The following is a 17,526-nucleotide window of genomic DNA, read 5'->3' as shown; positions in this document are numbered from 1 at the left end:
AGTTCAACTCATACACAAGTACCTGCTATTCAGATAGCTGTGGCATGATTCACTATAAACAGATGCTTGCCGCTACAAGGTTGTGAGTTTTTGTTATTTATGCAATGTCACTTGCTTGAGAGAATTTGGATGGAGTTTACGTATTTCAAGGTGTGATTAAAAAAAGGGTAGCTGCAGTGTGGTCAAGAGCACAAACATAAATATTCACGTGTCACCTTGTTTTCTGAGTTTAACTAGTTCCATCTCAAGGTATCTACATCGTTTAGTCGACAATGGAGATGTACTGTCTTCCTTTTTTTTCTGCAATGTTTTTAGTATTGAAGTACAACATACCCCCCATTTTCCCCTAAACCCAACAAGCTGCCCTTCAAAAACACATCAGTTATCGAGTAGAGAAAATACATCAAATTCAATTGAGTTGAATGTAAAACCACTCAGACAACAGGAGATTAACTATTGATGCATTCCTTAGAAAATCAAAACACCACCAACAGCATCTCATTCTCCACTATTTGGCCTCCAATTTCACCCTAGGTTCCCCAAAGAGGCTATATCTAACTGGAAGAGAAACGACACATGATCAATAAAGTGGACCAATGATACGGTTCCACTGTCACCTGAAATGGATGCATCACGCTGAGCTGCAGGATGCTACCAGGGCCTGAGAAGGAGGCAAAGCACTATCCTAATGGGGGGCAACTTAATACCTTTGATGTCAGAGCTTGAGCACATTGATCTGAGCGATACCACTTAATACGATGGAGCCATGGTTCACCATGCTCATTTTGCTCACGAGTCAAAGTGTTTCGCTGAGAGGGCTGAATTGAAAAAAGACAGAGATTGAAGTTCTTCATCTGCGTACATTTAAAAACCTGAGTGACCTATCCACTCACACCTATTTGTGCTACTGGTAAACATTGAAAATGCACATTTTAAGCATTTAAAACAGTTCTTTATGGATGCTTCTTTTCAGTGCCAATATAGCTTTAGCAATAACAGCTTACTTCATACCATACAGACTCCATTAAAAGTACTAACAAATATGCAAATATTTGAACATTGTTTTAAATATTAGTTCTTCATTGTTTTTGCCAGAATATTTGTGAATTTTTAAATCTGGTAATACTATATTTTTTTGGCATACATTTCATATATATGCATGACATGTACAAACATTTTTGATGCTGGACCATTTAATATGAGACCAGGATACAGTGTGAATCAGGAGGAAAATTTTACAGTGTGAGAAGAAACCTCTAAGTGTTTTATGGTGGAAGTATGTAGTCATGGTCAAAAGTTGTAAAAAACAGAGTTCACATGTTCATGATAGGGTTCAAGTCAGGACTTTGGGAAGGCCATTCCAAAACATTAGTTCTTGCACTTTTGATGTGTGTTTTGGATTACTGGCCTGTTGGAACCCCTACGTGCAACCAAGACCCAATCTTCTGACAGCCCAAACAATCAATCATAATCACTCAGAAGAAGTTAAGAGGCCATGCTACAAGGCACCATTGATTCACCCAACTTTCTTGATCGTTCAAGTTGCTGTTTGTATATTTTTGACTCAGCAGATTTGGTCACATTTTCAGAAGACCTTTAATAAATTCATTATTGAACCAAACTTCATGAATGATTTTTGTGACAAAGTACTTTGTGTTGCTCTCATTTCATCACAGAAATAAATGAGAGTTGTAGAAATCATTGGACTGCTGTGATATAAATGTTCTTTACTCATTGAGTGTATGTAAACTTTTGACCATGACTATATTTGCATCAGAAGTATCAGTCCACTGATTTATTCATCAAGCTGTGGTCCAGATGCATGAGTACCAATGATTCTCAACATCCCTCCTTATCAACACGTTCCTGGTGCAATTGTTCACACAAGCTTCTTGTCCAATGGGAAATGGTGGACAGCCAAAATTCAACAAATGCCTGGTGAACAATCTCAATGCACAAAGCAGGGAGAGCCAGATTTTCCAAGAGGTTTTGTTCCAAGTCAAGACGAATCCTAAATGCTCTGTGTCTACATAATGCGCAAGTACATTATGTGTAAGTAACATGATTTTGCTAACACAAATTAACTTGCTGAGTTTAGGATTTGGTCTGATACCAGTATCAGCATTGGAAATGCCTGTGATAGTACCCAAAATGCTGGTTTGGGTATCGGTGAGTTCATGAACCTATGTACCATTCCTATACTATGTAATTTACTTATTAGAAACAGGGCCATACTACTTCCAAGCCGTATCCAATACACCTATTCATAGATTTTTTACTGCATAAGTAGCCTGTATCCACAAATGGCAAGCCAATTTTGCAAGCTCAAGCACATCCATAACATTACATCTAACACTCGTATCTGATCCTCATTCATATTGGCCGATACAAAAAGTTCAGGTATTGGAACTGGTACATCTGTAGTTATGGTCGGTTTAGTTCTGTGTCGACCATAGCTACAATCAAATGACTAAGATTCTTTCACACAGATGTTGATATCATTTGATAACAACTTCTGCATTATCATAAACAATGTGCAACCACCAAGCACATCACAACTGGCACCAAATAAATAGTTTGTTTGAATAAAATGAATATTAATATATTGGTTGAGTGTAAAATGAAAATATGGCTCTATTGTTTCAAAGCGTAAAGCAGTTCGACACAGCGCACAGAAAGTGAACTCTGAAATGTTAATGTAGGGTACATTTAGAGTAGGACCATGCCATGAAATCACACTCAGTGAATGCACCCTGTGTGGATAAGCCCATTGGACTGGGATCAAAAAACCTCCTAGCATCGATCCCTTCCTGTTCTGTCTATGGAGAATACGCCTCTGCATCTAATCCAATCCTATACCGTCTGCCTCTGTACTATGTTATCAGCCTGTGTACAAGCTATTTCTCAGATTCCGCTGACAGGTTTCCATTTGCATACACGGTGCACATAACCACTACGCTGTATGCTTGGCAGCTTTATAACATCAGCAGCAGGCAACGCCGGATATGATGATGGCTACAGACTTTGCTCAAGTTCTCGTGTCACTAGTTCAGTATCTCTACACGGATACTGGCTGGAGGATCAGAGACTGAGTGCATGTGACACTTCACTGTGCATGTGAGACCACACAGCGTCACAAGGATCAAAGTAAGAACAGCTCTATAAAAAAAAATGTTTGCTTTACAGCAGCTTTTTCTCCAACGTGATTGCTGAATATTTTATCGCAGTAGTAAGCCATATTTCACGGTCTGTAGTAGTAGAGCTGTTACTGGGACACACTCGAGGCTTTGATATTGAGAATCCAATGGAATGCATTGAAGAGGCAGATGCAGGAAGACCTGAAAATTCAACTCATTGTAAATCCAAGACATTCTGCTTTTAGCATTCTCCATTTCTCAAGTCATCACAGAGACTTACTATAGGCCATCTTGATCTTGACCTTGTATTGATTGTCTTTGATCTTTATTGATGGGACTCTCATTAAGAGATTGGGGGGGGGGGACTCACATGTTCTTTTGATCAGCACAGAGATGGCTGCATGTGCCTTGGATGGCAATAAAGAGAATACGGTGGCTTGAATCATCATCGTTGGCAGCATGCTCGTTTTCAAGTGTCTCAAGTGTTAAGACCAGGCTCTTGGAGGTGTTTCTTTCACAGATGAAAGTGTATTTGGTGAAGACTGGAAAACACGTCAGAGGAATAAGTTGCATTGAGTTTCCACGCCACTACACTATATGTGTCACAACTCTGTAACGGGTGAAAGCAAATCCTTGCTGTCTTGAATATCAAAGCCACACAACACGAAAGTGCCTCTGAAGCCTGCTGAAGGCCACATTTGATGAATCTGTTTACTTAAATCACTATCATCACCGAGCCGCCATCATCATCATTTTCTCCTTGTACACTAGAGCACTAATACAGCCTAATTGCAGGCTCTCTAAACAGAGCATCTCATGAATATTCATGAGCTCTACGGAGCTTATTGTCTTTACAGGCATGACAATTTCAGCTATGGATCTCAACTGATAACTGGACAAGGACAGGGCGATACGTACAAAGGGTGTGCCGGTGCAACTCTGTATTCAATTCTAGCAGTGTGACTACAATCCCCGCAGGCAGACTGTCATGCGGTTATGCCGTCTTTGAGTCTCCTTGCATATGCATTAATTACCCTGAGAGTGTTTTTTGATCTTCATATGCTGGTCGGCTTTTATCAGGACACAAAAGAATCACACTGCTGGAAAATTAAAGCAGCCATTAAGGCTTGATCTGGCTTTTTTTTTCCCCCTGGCCGTGTTTGTATACCTCGCTAATGTGATCAACCTCTATTCAAAAACAACTAGTGGGGCGTGTGATTCATACACTGTACCGTGTTGCTACGGTTACTCACCAAATTAGAATGGACTTTAACTACTGGTGCCTGAAGAGGATCAATAGGGGACACAGATCAGAGATGTGCACATCAACTGACAAAGTTTTATTGGGTGTTTCATTGCCAACTGACAGAAAGTAGAGATTTTCTGCCTGAGCAGTCTCGCCTGTTTACTTCTTCATCAATCATTCACCTACAGAAGCCCCGTCTCCCCAGACTTATGTGGATGGAGACACAAGCCAGTAATCTTGTTTGCCATGTCCAACTCTTTTGGTTATCTATCGCTCCCTTCCTTTGTCGTTTCCTGTTTAAATTCTGCTTACTTATTTTACCTTTTCAGCCTTTTGTGAATATGGCGGTTCTAGTGCGGTCTATTAACCTTTTTCTTGAAGCCCCTGTTATCGACAGTACTCATGGTCTGCAAATTTTAAAGAGAAGCCATTCAAGAGAAAACAACTTCAAGGACTCAGACTAACTCATTGGTTTGCCAAACAAATGTCTTATGAACTTCCTCACCTCTATTAAAGAGCAGCATGCAACCATTTCCCTGAGCTTTTCTGAGGGACCTTCACATTACACACACTACATTTCAATATATTTACATTCTTTAATTAGCTCTCTATAGAGTACTATCCATTATTGGAGTCAGCCAGGTGGATTGAAATAACCTTCATGCACATGAGGGATTCAGAGGAAATGCTGCAGCATGTAATCCTGCATTTCTGTTTTTAAATTTGATCTATCCCTTTATGTCAGCCTCGCTGTTTTCCATCAACTCACTTTACAGGATATGCAATGTATTGGACACTGCGGTTGTGACAAGGACCGTTCATCACAAATAATTCCAGAGGACATGGTCAGTCTGCATGATTTGAGAGTGGATCATTTTTAATTTCTGTGAGGGAAAAATGGAACAAGTAGGAGCAGCCATGGCGAGCTGATAGATGAAGAGCTGCAGGCGACAAGCTGGACACCTTCAACTCCTCAGCGAGCTAACCAACTTTACTGTGTCCTGATGTGTTGAAAGTCCTCGCTCTGTGCCAGAATGGAATCAGATTGTAGTTGCAATGATTATTGACCATTTTTTTCATTAAAACATTTTCATCCAATCCACCAGTTTCAGGAGTGTTGTCTCCTGAATTTTAAGGGTATTAAACAACGGTTCCTTGACCACAGTAACCACGGGTGTTGCCAAATCAAACAGTATCGAAATGTATCAGATTATAACTTTAACCTTGTATGTTTCTGGCTCTGCCCTGTACTGTCACAGCAGGCTGATAAAACTGTCTGACAGAAGAGTTACAGCCACCGTTTGACCTACTGTTTCACACAAGATGCCCACCTGCAAATACTCTCCCCATGCATTTAGACAAACACATTTTTTTACAAATGCCGTTGCAATGCAAGTCAGTAAAATAACTGTCTAATTTTTCATTTGTGAGCAAGCACATCATTGCAAGGTTGTAAAGTTGAATAAGGGTTGAAAAAGCTGCACAGATGTGAAAAAAGTCTTCACAAACGTGGATCCTTGTTGCTGTGAATGAAAGAGGAGATGTGAAACTGGACCTCTACACACAGAGAAATCACTACGGGAGGCTCTATCGTACATCTAAAGGCTGTCAAGACGAGGCGGGGGCAAGACGAGAACACTTCAGAGGATAATTCTGCACTGCAGCATGGGGATTCTCGCATGCACAGCACTGTCACAAAGAAACATCATCTGGACTGTGTGAAAACTTCTGAGGTTACCATAGCAATGTGTCCCTTTGTGTTTGTGTGTGTGTGTGTGTGTGTGTGTTTCTCTCTGTCTATGTTATGTTACACTGCTGCCACATCATCTCCTGGTCCCTGCATTGGTATAATTAATTCACTGTGATTCACAACTCCTGGGCCAGCATCAGCACCATTGTGCATTCATCCTGTTTTGGCCCATTAATAAAACACAAGGGGGAGGCATGGTGCTGGACTTACGGTGAACTACATATGGCTTGCTGTTCTATCTGGGTTGAGACAGCATATACAGATAATCCGTACCTCAACTCAACGTTAGTGTTAGGAGTTACTCTTGCAGCAAGTTGTTCAGTTTCTCCAGTGAAAAAGCAATGGATTTATTGACAGCCCAGCCTGACTCCTCAAATGTAATCATCCCAAGCCTGGGCCCTGAACCCAGGTCAGCCACTGCATATCATTAAACCTAAAGGTACAGCCAAGGCTTCACCACCATCACCAATGCTATGATTTTTTTTAGGTTCGTACCATTAGCGACCAGGATAGGGTAAGGGTCACTTGACATTTTAAGTGTCTGGGTTGCTTCTTTAGGCAACTTTTATCAGCTGTCTTCCTCTGAGGAGTCAGACTTGGTCCTTGATTTATTGTTTGAGTCAGTTTGTAAGGAAACATACTACAGTTTCTTCCTAAATCTGTCAGTACAATTGCTTTTGCCATCTTCTTCTGCTGTCAACTAAAATATCTGAGGGTTTCGGACAGTTGGATGGACAAAACAAGCTCCTCCTGAGGCGCCATTGGAAGAGCAGGCGTCTCATGTGCAGAGGCTTTGTCCTCGCTGTGGCGGCCCCGGATTCGAGTCCTGGCCTGGGCACCCTTTGCCATGTGTCACTCCCTCTCCCTCTCCTCCTGTTTCCTATCATATCTTGAGCTGTTCTATCAATTAAAAAAAGCTGATAAAAAGGCCAAAAAAAAGAAAAAAGAAAAAAAAACAAGCTCCCCCTTGCGCTTGGTAAGAGTCACCTTGAGCTATAAGAAACTGAATGTCCTACGTGACGTTTAACAGACAAAGTTAAATCGTTTGTTCACAAATGATATGAAAGTTATTCAATGATGAAAATAACAACAACAATAATAATGGCCTTTTTATGCTTGGTTGTAATAGAGTCGAACTTGCTAGCAGTACTTTATTCTTGGCCATTATAAAAAATGTTAGATTCTTCTTGCATTCCAGATACTGGTTACTGTATTTTCACAACACTAGCTGTTGCATAAAAGATTACATTTGCCACTGTTATCGTTGAATGTCATTTCACTTGCCGATAGCAGTCAACATGGCCAATATCAGCCGATAATGATGTTCAGCCATTATATAAGTGCCTCCCTAGTTGACTCTACATGCTTATCCACCTATTGAGGCAAAATCCCTGCCTTCGATATTAAACCTGTTCTTCCAGTTAAAAACTGTATCTCAACCCTCAGCTTCTACTGCTTGTCTGCATCTTCAGTAGGGCCTGGTTTCACAAACCACTGGGCTGTGACACATTGCGGTGAAGAAATTGACCAAAATGTCATACTAACCTTTCGACTGTTCGCAGAGGGATACATTAGGGATCTATTTAGAGCCTGGTGGGAGGTGGTGGGAGAGAATGTGGTAGACAGATAGGAAGAGCAGTAACATAGAGTCTCCAAGAGACAAGAACAATTGTGATGGTATGCTGCGAATATGGATCTATACGTCCAGTTCTATAGTGCTCAGGTATTGAGTTTTGAAAATAAAAAAAAAAAAAGCACTTTATATTTTCAGCCCCTCCAAAGGTGAAAAGTACACTGACGGCTGAATAATGTATCTTCACTTCCACCACCAGCTGTCTTTATGAGCACATGCACAAAACACAGAAGTGCAGTACGTGCTTCAGCGGGCCAGTGTTGATGTACCACAAATTATTCACGATAACATCTCTGATACCAATTTAAGATAGTTTTCAGGAAATGTTTAATATGTAAAAGTTTATGTTTTATGCATGTATTAACCTGAGGGAAGACTTTCATTATCAGAACATCACTATGCACAAAAAGTAAATATAGTTAAAGGAAGGGAATTCACGAGAAAGAAGGAAAACAGCTTTATTTAGGCACACTATAGCTTTGTTCTCAAACAATGGGAAGAGATAGAATACTTTAGCACTTCCTAAGCTTAAGCTGAAGCATGGCATGTATGACACCGCCATTTAGTATCATTTAAGGTGAGAGGAAATGGACACTGTGGCCTAGTTCTCTCCCCTTAGAAGCTCCGATTTGAGGCACATGCAGGACACATGGTGTTCTGGCCCAGATACACCTGACTTCTATTAGTCCTCACAGGTATTTAGGACAAGCACCAGAGCTGTATATCCAGTTCACCAGTCAGGTGCATGCTCATATGATGCCTCAGCCTAAACCCAATTTTCAAAACCCCTGCATTGTTAGAGAGCAGCTTTTTCACTGCAATCTTTGAAATCGAACGAGACACATCTCTTTCGACACCTGTAAGTGGCAGTGTGACTGTTTTTATAGATCTCTGATCTGCATAGTGAAGAAGGTTTGTTTGCATACACAATCCCTCTGGGGTAAAATGTGCAGCTGGAAAGGAGGAGCCTCTGTCAGATGTGATAGCATCAAACTTCAGTGGCCATTCACTGCGTCTCAAGAATGAAAATATAAATCTGTGTTTTGTGCCTCCAGTGAGTCAGTGTGATAGCAAGTAACCTGGTTACTGTTGGCTGCCTGCAATAATGTGAGTTTTTAAGTATGATTTAATGAGAAACTCAGTGTACTTGATTGGAGTAATGGATTAAGAGAAATCTGGTTAACATGGCCAGATTTCTGCTGGAAAACCTCACAGGCTTCTCACTGCGTTTTACAAAAGCATTCATGCAACACTGAGACTTCAAACAGGGAAGTATAGCTTTGTGCAGCTGGATGAAAGGAAAGATTATGACTTGTAGTGTTGCATCCTGGTGTCCAAAATAATTAAATCCAAAGCCCTTGGTTAAAAAAATATGTTAGGGGGTAGGGGAGAAATCGGATTACTGACCGACAGCATGTAAACACAGGTTTTAGAGAAACACGGATCCAAACACGAACTCTGATTTCCTGCCTTAACCTGATTTCTCTCAATAACCTTGTAGCTTGTGTGCATGTGAACATAAGGAGTGTGACAAACCCTCTGGCAGCACAGTGAACTCGGAGCTCTACATAAAGAGGTACAGCGACGGTGGTGGGTGGTGTGGTATTCTGACATCAAAGAGGCCGGCCAACAGGCTCCCAGTCCTGTCCTCTCCTCTCCTCTCGTAGTCATGTGACGGACAGAATCACCTTCCTCTGACCTCATTCTCTCAGTTACAAATAACCTCCTGAAAAAATGTAATCTCAGATGGACGGTCAATCGAAAAAGCTAACATTTCATTGGCAGTTTACCTAGAGTTTGCCCAATTTTGCAATCACAGGGGCAGAAATATTGTAATTTAAGATTTTATAGTAGATTAATCTACAATGTTTATCTGACTATCTCTTCTTTTATGTATTTTATTCCTACAAAGAAGTTATTATTAGATCATATCCTCATATCGATCAGCATATCATTAGAATTGACCATTTCCCGATAGCCTCCTCAGTGAACAGTGATCACAGCTTAGGAAGTGTCTGTTTAGCAGGTCTGTAAAGATTTCTCCACATTTACGCAGAGTGCATGGGGCTTTAGTACGGCAAAAACTGTATTTACTATGTATTAAGAGTTTGGATGTTAGTGTGTTCATTTCACTTTTCACCCAGCCCAAAATAAAAATCTCTTCCAACATTAGTATGAACATGTCTGTCCGTACCAACCAAAGTAAAGCTACTTGCGCGGTCAATCATCACATCATTAACAGACATTTGTTGGATTACAGGTATGTATAAAAGACACAGTTCATGACTTACACATTTACTGCATAGTATTTGCGATAGCATCGAAACCGCTCCAGATGAGTTTAAGCTAACGTTGGCAGTCGTGTCCGATTCCTCTTGGGAATTTTGTTCAAATTAAGCTTGAGCATCCCCAGACAAAATTACCAAGGATAGTGCTGGCAGACTCATTTGTTATCCGCCTCATCTTAAAAGCCGCCGTAGTCTGTTTGCTGCACCATAGTCTCATATTGATCGAAAAATATTTTTCAAAAGGACAGCAGCAACCTCACCCACACAGACCAAACAATATAGAGTTAAAATAGCACTCGCAGGCACTCATAATTTTGAAACAAGACAATGATTATCTGGTCTCTCAGTCAAGGTTTAGCTACAAGGCAGGACTAAAAGATGAAAAGATTTAAAGCAATAGATTGATACTGACTACAACTAGGGGAGCATGCCCCAGGACCCTTATGCAGGGTCCAAGGTCCAACCACCAGTCAAAAGCTTGACATGGTAACAATGAAGGGATGCTGAGTTTATCTGGAAACTAGTTATAATTGGTTTTGACAAGCAATAATGTCTGGGCTGGCTGCTAAATCAAACGAAGGAGCCAAAGGTTTGTCTCACAACACTGCACAGAGGCCTCCCCACACAGCCAGAGACTACACACAAACACACACACACTGAGGACTGAATGGGATTACAAACTATGTCAGTCTGTCAAGCAACTTGTGTTGACTTTGTGATTTGCGATCCGAGTCTTTATCCTCTCCGATCCTCCTCATTTGCTGCGAGGTAGCCTGAGCACTGAGCATGGGCACAGTGAAAATGTACTTACAGTTTGATTCAGGTTTCCCACAGGAGTTGGCTAAGCAAGAGTGCTGTGTCTATTCCCTTTGTCATGAATCTAGTTCAGTAATTGAAGCAGCAGGAATGAACTGACTGTGTGCTGAAAGCAATGGTATATTTCTCCATAAAATAACTTTATGGCCAGAGAGTCAAATATTGAACTAACCTTACCATGCCGCAAGGGTGCCTTCAGGTAACAGTTTAGTTTACTTTATTAGTTGCTCCTCTTATCAGTTCCAGTCCGTCATTTCTCAACACAAAGCCAAATGGATTTATGGTCAACAATAAAGCTCTCTGACCTTTTCAAGGGGTCTGAAAAGTGCAAATGCAGTGACACAAACAGCAGAAAGAAAAGAGAAAACAATCAGCAGGTGTGAGAGAATCCGCACAGACAATCCTCCACCATACTGAGCCCACTTCAATTGTATTCCCCTTGTCTTAATCCGTTCCTCTCTGCAAAGAAAGACAATGACAGCTCAACCAGCATCTTCCCTCTGATGTCACCTCAGCATCAAGCTGATTTCATCTCTTTGAAGGCTCCTTTGCTCTGGCACTAGAGCTGCTACAGCCGTCATCACCTGAAGCAAACAAGACTGGAGAGATGGACAAAAACTACCTAAAAGGGATTGTGAATTGCACTTATAAGGTGGTGTATTGTATGTGGAGGAAAAGATTTGTTCCAAAATGAAAAGAAAGTCAACCCTTAAAATATGATTGTTGGAAGCTTTAGTGACAACTGTGTTTTTCTTCGTATCACAAGCCAAAATGAATACTGTCAAAAAGGCTAAAGCTGTCAAAAGTAGGAGAAGGCGCCGTCAGTCAAACATAATACATAATTTTAAGACATGACTTACCAGCAGTTTGTAAATATGAACATAAGTGGCAAACTATGTAGCAATAGAAATATAACACCTCTTTTAAATAATCACAAAGCAATATCAGTAGAATACATACCTCTCATGTAATACCTCTCTGAAACTTGAACATTTTTATCCCTTCCATTGTTTTTTTTTTTGTATTGTATGTTAACTGCTCAGCGACAACATTTCAGTAATGAACAAATGAATTTCCCTCAGAAAATGTAACTTTTTTAGTTTAACTGAATTTCATATATACAAGCAAAATAAATGTGAATAATTTGCTTTGTGGATGACACATGTGGATTGACAATTAACTTTAGTTTAATTTAAAGAAGATTACTGCAGTGAGAATCTTAATAAAAAAAATCACACATACATCACATATTTTCCTCAAACCACTGAGGCCGTCATTACATGTTCATTTTTGAAAGAGAGAGAGAGGTGGGTATTTTGAACAGGAAGAGTTCCTACACATTTGTTTACTACAAGTTTTAAGTTGCTGTACAGGAAATACTAAACAATCCAGACTGTGGTCACAGTCTGATGATACTGCAATATGACCAGGACAGTATTCCCCACCTATTGTGTTACTGCGAATGCCAATTATGGCGGCCCTCTGCTGTGGCAAGAGGCCAGTAGCTGCAGGCTGCCATGAAGTGGAGTTGAATAAAGAGAGTGAGAGAAATTGAGAGTATGTAACAGAGATGAAAGAAAGTGAGAGCCTCAGTATTCAGTGCAAGTAATCAGCCATCTCTCTCTGCATCTATCTTTATCCCCTACCAAATCTGCTTTCATTGCCTCATACATTTATCCTTGACGGGAAGTGCAGTTACGCACACACTCAGACATTCAGGCACACACATACACGCCTACACAAAGAATAGAAGTTTATTGTCCACAGAAGTGGAAATTTGCCTTTGGCTTAACAAGGATGATCAAATGCACGCAACAGTGTAACAACACAATACACAAAAAAAAACACAATTCAGAGCATCTTCTACACGCACAATCACACATGCACTTTGAATACTTGGTAAATCCTATGGAGAAAAAAATAACAAGTACACCACGTCCGTGCCCGTGCTCAATTAATGCAGGCATTTGTCAAATCTGCACTTTCTCCTGAATACTGTAGCACATTTACAACAAGTGCCCTTTTTCAAACACGACAAGCAAGTGCTGTTCCAAGTTGGGATGAGGAATTGGAAAGAGTGAAGTGCTCCTTTGTCTGGAGCCTGGCTAATGGTTAAACTGAACAGCCTATACACTCAGTCAGTCGGCTCCTACTGTGATAACAACCCATTTACCAGGTCTGGACCCAAAGTATCTTTTTTTTTTTTTTTTTTTTACAAACAAAGCTTCTATTAACGTTTTCGAAATGAAGATTTGAATGTCTGTCATCATATTTTCATGTCATCACCCTCAAAAAAGAAAACATCCATCCATCTCAAGCGAATGCACACACATTTTTTTTTACTTGTAGTAACAACAGAAGTAATTTCCTACAACAATGATAGAGCGGAAAACAGATTTGTTATTGTGGTTTTGCAATTGAGCAATTAATGGCGCTGTTGCCATTAGAGTGTCTTTTTAATACAGGTGTGTGCCATCCTTTGTCCGCAAAGAGTGGGAGCATCTTCTTTTGACAGTAGTGAAAATGTTATTTTTTAAGGCAAAATAGCAATTAAAGCAGAATATTTCATCAGATAAAAACACGTGGTGAATTTTGGAAACTTTTTGGACATTAAGGCCACTCTGGCGTTATTGGAAATTTTCAGATCACACACACACTCACAATCCAAAGCAGTCCCCACTGGAATCTCACTATACAAATTTCATAATACTGATAATATTAGATGATAACAACTGATTAAAATAAAAATTATATTATAAAATCGTTAAAGTGAAACTCTCGCCAAAAGCAACCAAGGCTTTATTTGTGATTGAATATGGGTCAAACCTTCGTGTAAATTCATAATTATGATGAAAGGGGCACTTTTAAGATTTACCGTAGTTTCGTTTTCAGGCAAGCTAATTTTCAATGGAGTGCATGGGGCACTGGCACGCTAGCATCAAAATCGCTATTTTTAAAACACTAAGAAGGCTCGACACAACATGAAACTTTGCTCGTAGTATCACTAGGGTCTCTACACATGAACACGAGCATTGAGAACATTGTTTGTGTACGCAGAGTTTACTAAAAAGAAGGTTTAAGAGTGCCCCTGCACTCCATTGAAAATTAGCTTGCCCGAAAATGAAACTACGGTAAATCTTACAAGTGCCTCTTTCGTCGTAATTATGCATTTAAACAAAGGTTTGACTCATATTCAATCACAAATACACCCTTGGTTGCTTTTTGCAGAGAGTTTCACTTTAATGAAGCTTGGAAGCTTTAAACTGTTCGATAGTACGTTGTTGTTTACATTATGGATGGAATTAATGACTGTTTTCTTTATTTCCTCCACCAAGGAGGTTACGTATGAATCTGTGTCCCTTTGTTGGTTGGTTTGTCAGCAGGATTACACATAAACTACTGAACAGAAACTTGAATGAAGGATGGGTCTTGGGCCAGAATAGACCCCATTAACTTCTGGTGCAGATCCTAATAAAGGGACAGATCAAGGAATTTTTTCTCACTTTCTTTACCATTGCGAGATATGGCGCTTTTCTACATTTCCATTCATTTGTCAGGGAACAATGCATGGATCTTGACGAAAAGTGTATTTAGGCGAAGAGTTAAGTATGAAAATTACACAATGTGGTTTAATGGGTTGTTATGTTCTGATCTACCTCTTGGCCAGGAACAGTTAATTCATACAGTCTCAGCTGGTTTCCTAGCAAACTTTACAGAGATGAAAAGGCTCCAGAAAGTTACTCGACCGAGCCTAGAAATATTCCAGCACATCTGAAATTGACACGCTATGATCAGTGATTTAGCATTCAAAGAGAACAAGAAAAGACTTCACTGATGAATCGTGATGAAAAGTCTAATAGACCAGCACAGACGGCTTAACCACCTCTTATCTAGCACTGACTTTTATTCATTTCTCACCCTGGATGTTGCTGTCAAAGAGCTTCAGTGAGAAAAAGCAATGCAGAAACACACAGGATGTGCACCTCAATCAATTCCACAGCCTTCCTCTGCTAATCAAACTATGTGCCAAAAAAGCCCTTTTGGCAGCTACGCTTGGACATCAACCTGACCACTTGATTATGTTTGCAGCCTTTTGAGCCAAACGCTGCACTTATATTACTGCCTAATGTAGGCCATATGCTGTTTTCCATGAAGCAAAGAGATACTGTTTCTAAGAGACCTGACAGGCAGCGAGAGAGTTGGAGTCAGCATCCACAATGCAGTGCACCACGGTGGTTTTCTCAGACTGTTATCAGCGCTCGGCAGCTCTTTGAAAGATGAACAGGGAAAAAGAGAAGCAGCTGCTTTACAAAGACTGTAAACTGTGCAGAATCAGCGCTTCACAAGTGTTCAAGGTGATCAGACTGATGTTAACAACCAACCACCCACATTACTCTGGTCTACTGCTCACTGTGTGACTAGACTATTTCACTGCTGCATTAAGTGACAAACACTAGAATACATCATTGAAAGAGCAACATTGTATAATCACATCAAACAGATCTTTGCAGTGAGACCTCAATCTATGGATCACGGTAGTGGATACAACAAAGGTAAGTATGATGAGCATGATGCAACTGCACTGACTCTTGACACAGTTAGGCTTGTGTAAATTCTCATTTAAACTGATAGGGATACCAGTACCATTACCTGGAATTTGGCAACCAACGGCACCTTTTCTGGGTACTTTACCCATTCTCTCTCTGCCAAGAAATGTAATTTCAGTTGTAAAAAAAAAATTGAAGCATTGCTTCAAAGGAGGAATCTGTTCTAAGACCTGGAAGCAGCTGGAGAAACTGTTATTACTGTTTGCACTTTCCACAACCTGGACACCTGGACAAAAATATAGAAACTGATAAAGCACATTATTGGACTGTATAAAAAATATAAATAACTGTCAAAAAGAAAATAATAACAAACATCAGAGGGCAGCAATACACCATTGCAGCGTCTAGTCTGCCTGATCCAAAGAAGAAGGAACAATCAGTATTGTCTGTTGTTTTGTTGTTGTCTGTAATATTTCCCAGTAAATAGTATGAAATTCATTCCCTATGGTTTCAGAGTAATAACTTCACATACTGTTTAGCATACCAACCAGCATGTCGGTAAGAAAAAATTCTGACTCAGTCAGTACCTGAGTATTGGCTAAAACTATTAAAAATGCTACATCAACCAGGACGATAAAAAAAGCCCAGTTATTTCTAACAACTTATCCCACTGGCTTATTAATCATATAAAGATATCGATGATACCGAATCCTCCTTGTTCATGTAGAAGGGTACAACTTTGCTTGAAAAAGCACAGCAGTGGCGGTAGGTGTGCAAACTCTAACTGTGGCTCCTGCAGGGGACAGTAGGTTGCAGCAGGGGTGAGGTCTCCCTCATGTAGCTGACTCTGATGTTGCATCAGACATAGATCAGTGGTTAAAAGAGTTTTCTAATGGAAAAAAGGTCCAACAGATTTAATCAATTATTGATTAGCAGCTAATCAATTGTTAACTGTGTCAGTGGTAGAGATGCCAGTGACGGAGAAGCTCCAGCTGTCAGCGCTGATGGGGTCCAGCGTAGAGGAAAGATATTGCTTAAAAAATTACATCGTTAGTGGGCACCCTTAAAAGTACTGAGTTCGGTACCCAACCAGACACTATTTTTATAATCGATTGATCGTTTCAGTAAAACATTTGCTGGTTTCAGCTTCTTAAATGTACATATTTGCTGTGTTTCTTTGTCATATATGATTTTAATCGAAGAGTCTTTGGGTTCCTGACTGTTGGTTGGAGAAAAGAAGCAAACTGCGCCCCTTGCATTTTTTACAATTTGTTTTATTTTATATAAAGAAAAGGAATAATTGACTATTTGTGAAAATAATAGTACAGTTGCGGCCTTAAGTCATACATAAAGGGCACATGCATAATATTGATGATGGGGCGGTATGGAACCTAACTCGTGATAATAAAGATGACAGAGACTCTCTCTCTCTTTCTTCTCATTCAGCGTGAGGAGAAACATACCATCTAAGCCTTGAGAGTCTCAAGGTTTCTCCCCTAATTGCTCCACAGTACAGCTATAGAAACAGAACTGTATAGAGCCCCAACCAAGAAGCTCTCTCTCAACCTTTATATGTGAACCACTGTGGCTCTTGGCTTTGATCAACTGCTGCAGGACAGAAAACAGACCACTTAAGGCTGTAGGGCCACTCCTATTCTTTTCAATAACCACTCCCCTGGATACTAATCTGAATTAGAGCTGCACACTTTTACTTGAAGGCTATTGACAAAATGCTGCAAGCTTAATTGGGTTATCTTTTTAAGTAGGAACTAAACACACACATGCACACACACACACAGGCCATATGACCACATCCCTGCAGTGAAATGACCTCATTTACTCAAGTTTTGCCTGTAACTTGGCCGGCACGCAGATGATGGCTCTGTAGCAAAACACTGGCTCTCTGTGGTCTATCACATACAGATTCAGTGATCCAGTGCTGAGCTTGCTGGGTGCGCTTCCAAGAGGCTTATTTCCCCATACAGTGACAAGAGATCGTGAATTATCATTACTTCCATGCATGACACTAATCTTGTCTTAATTATGCAATCAACTAACTGTCTTCAAATAGTCTATACTTCAAAGACTCCATTCAGGCATTAACGTAGT

The 17,526-nt window shown here is 40.2% G+C and overlaps 1 protein-coding gene across 1 annotated transcript in view; it reads right to left on the bottom strand.

The window, feature by feature from the left end:
* Positions 1 to 17,526, bottom strand: part of stk32c (serine/threonine kinase 32C) — a 96,548-nt gene that overhangs the window by 77,968 nt on the left and 1,054 nt on the right. The gene's annotated exons all lie outside the window — the stretch shown is intronic.

The sequence above is a fragment of the Sparus aurata genome, chromosome 15, assembly GCF_900880675.1.
Source record: "Sparus aurata chromosome 15, fSpaAur1.1, whole genome shotgun sequence".
Taxonomy (NCBI): Eukaryota; Metazoa; Chordata; class Actinopteri; order Spariformes; family Sparidae; genus Sparus; species Sparus aurata.
The sequence above is the reverse complement of the archived record's forward strand: the minus strand, read 5'-3'. Positions and strand labels throughout refer to the sequence as shown.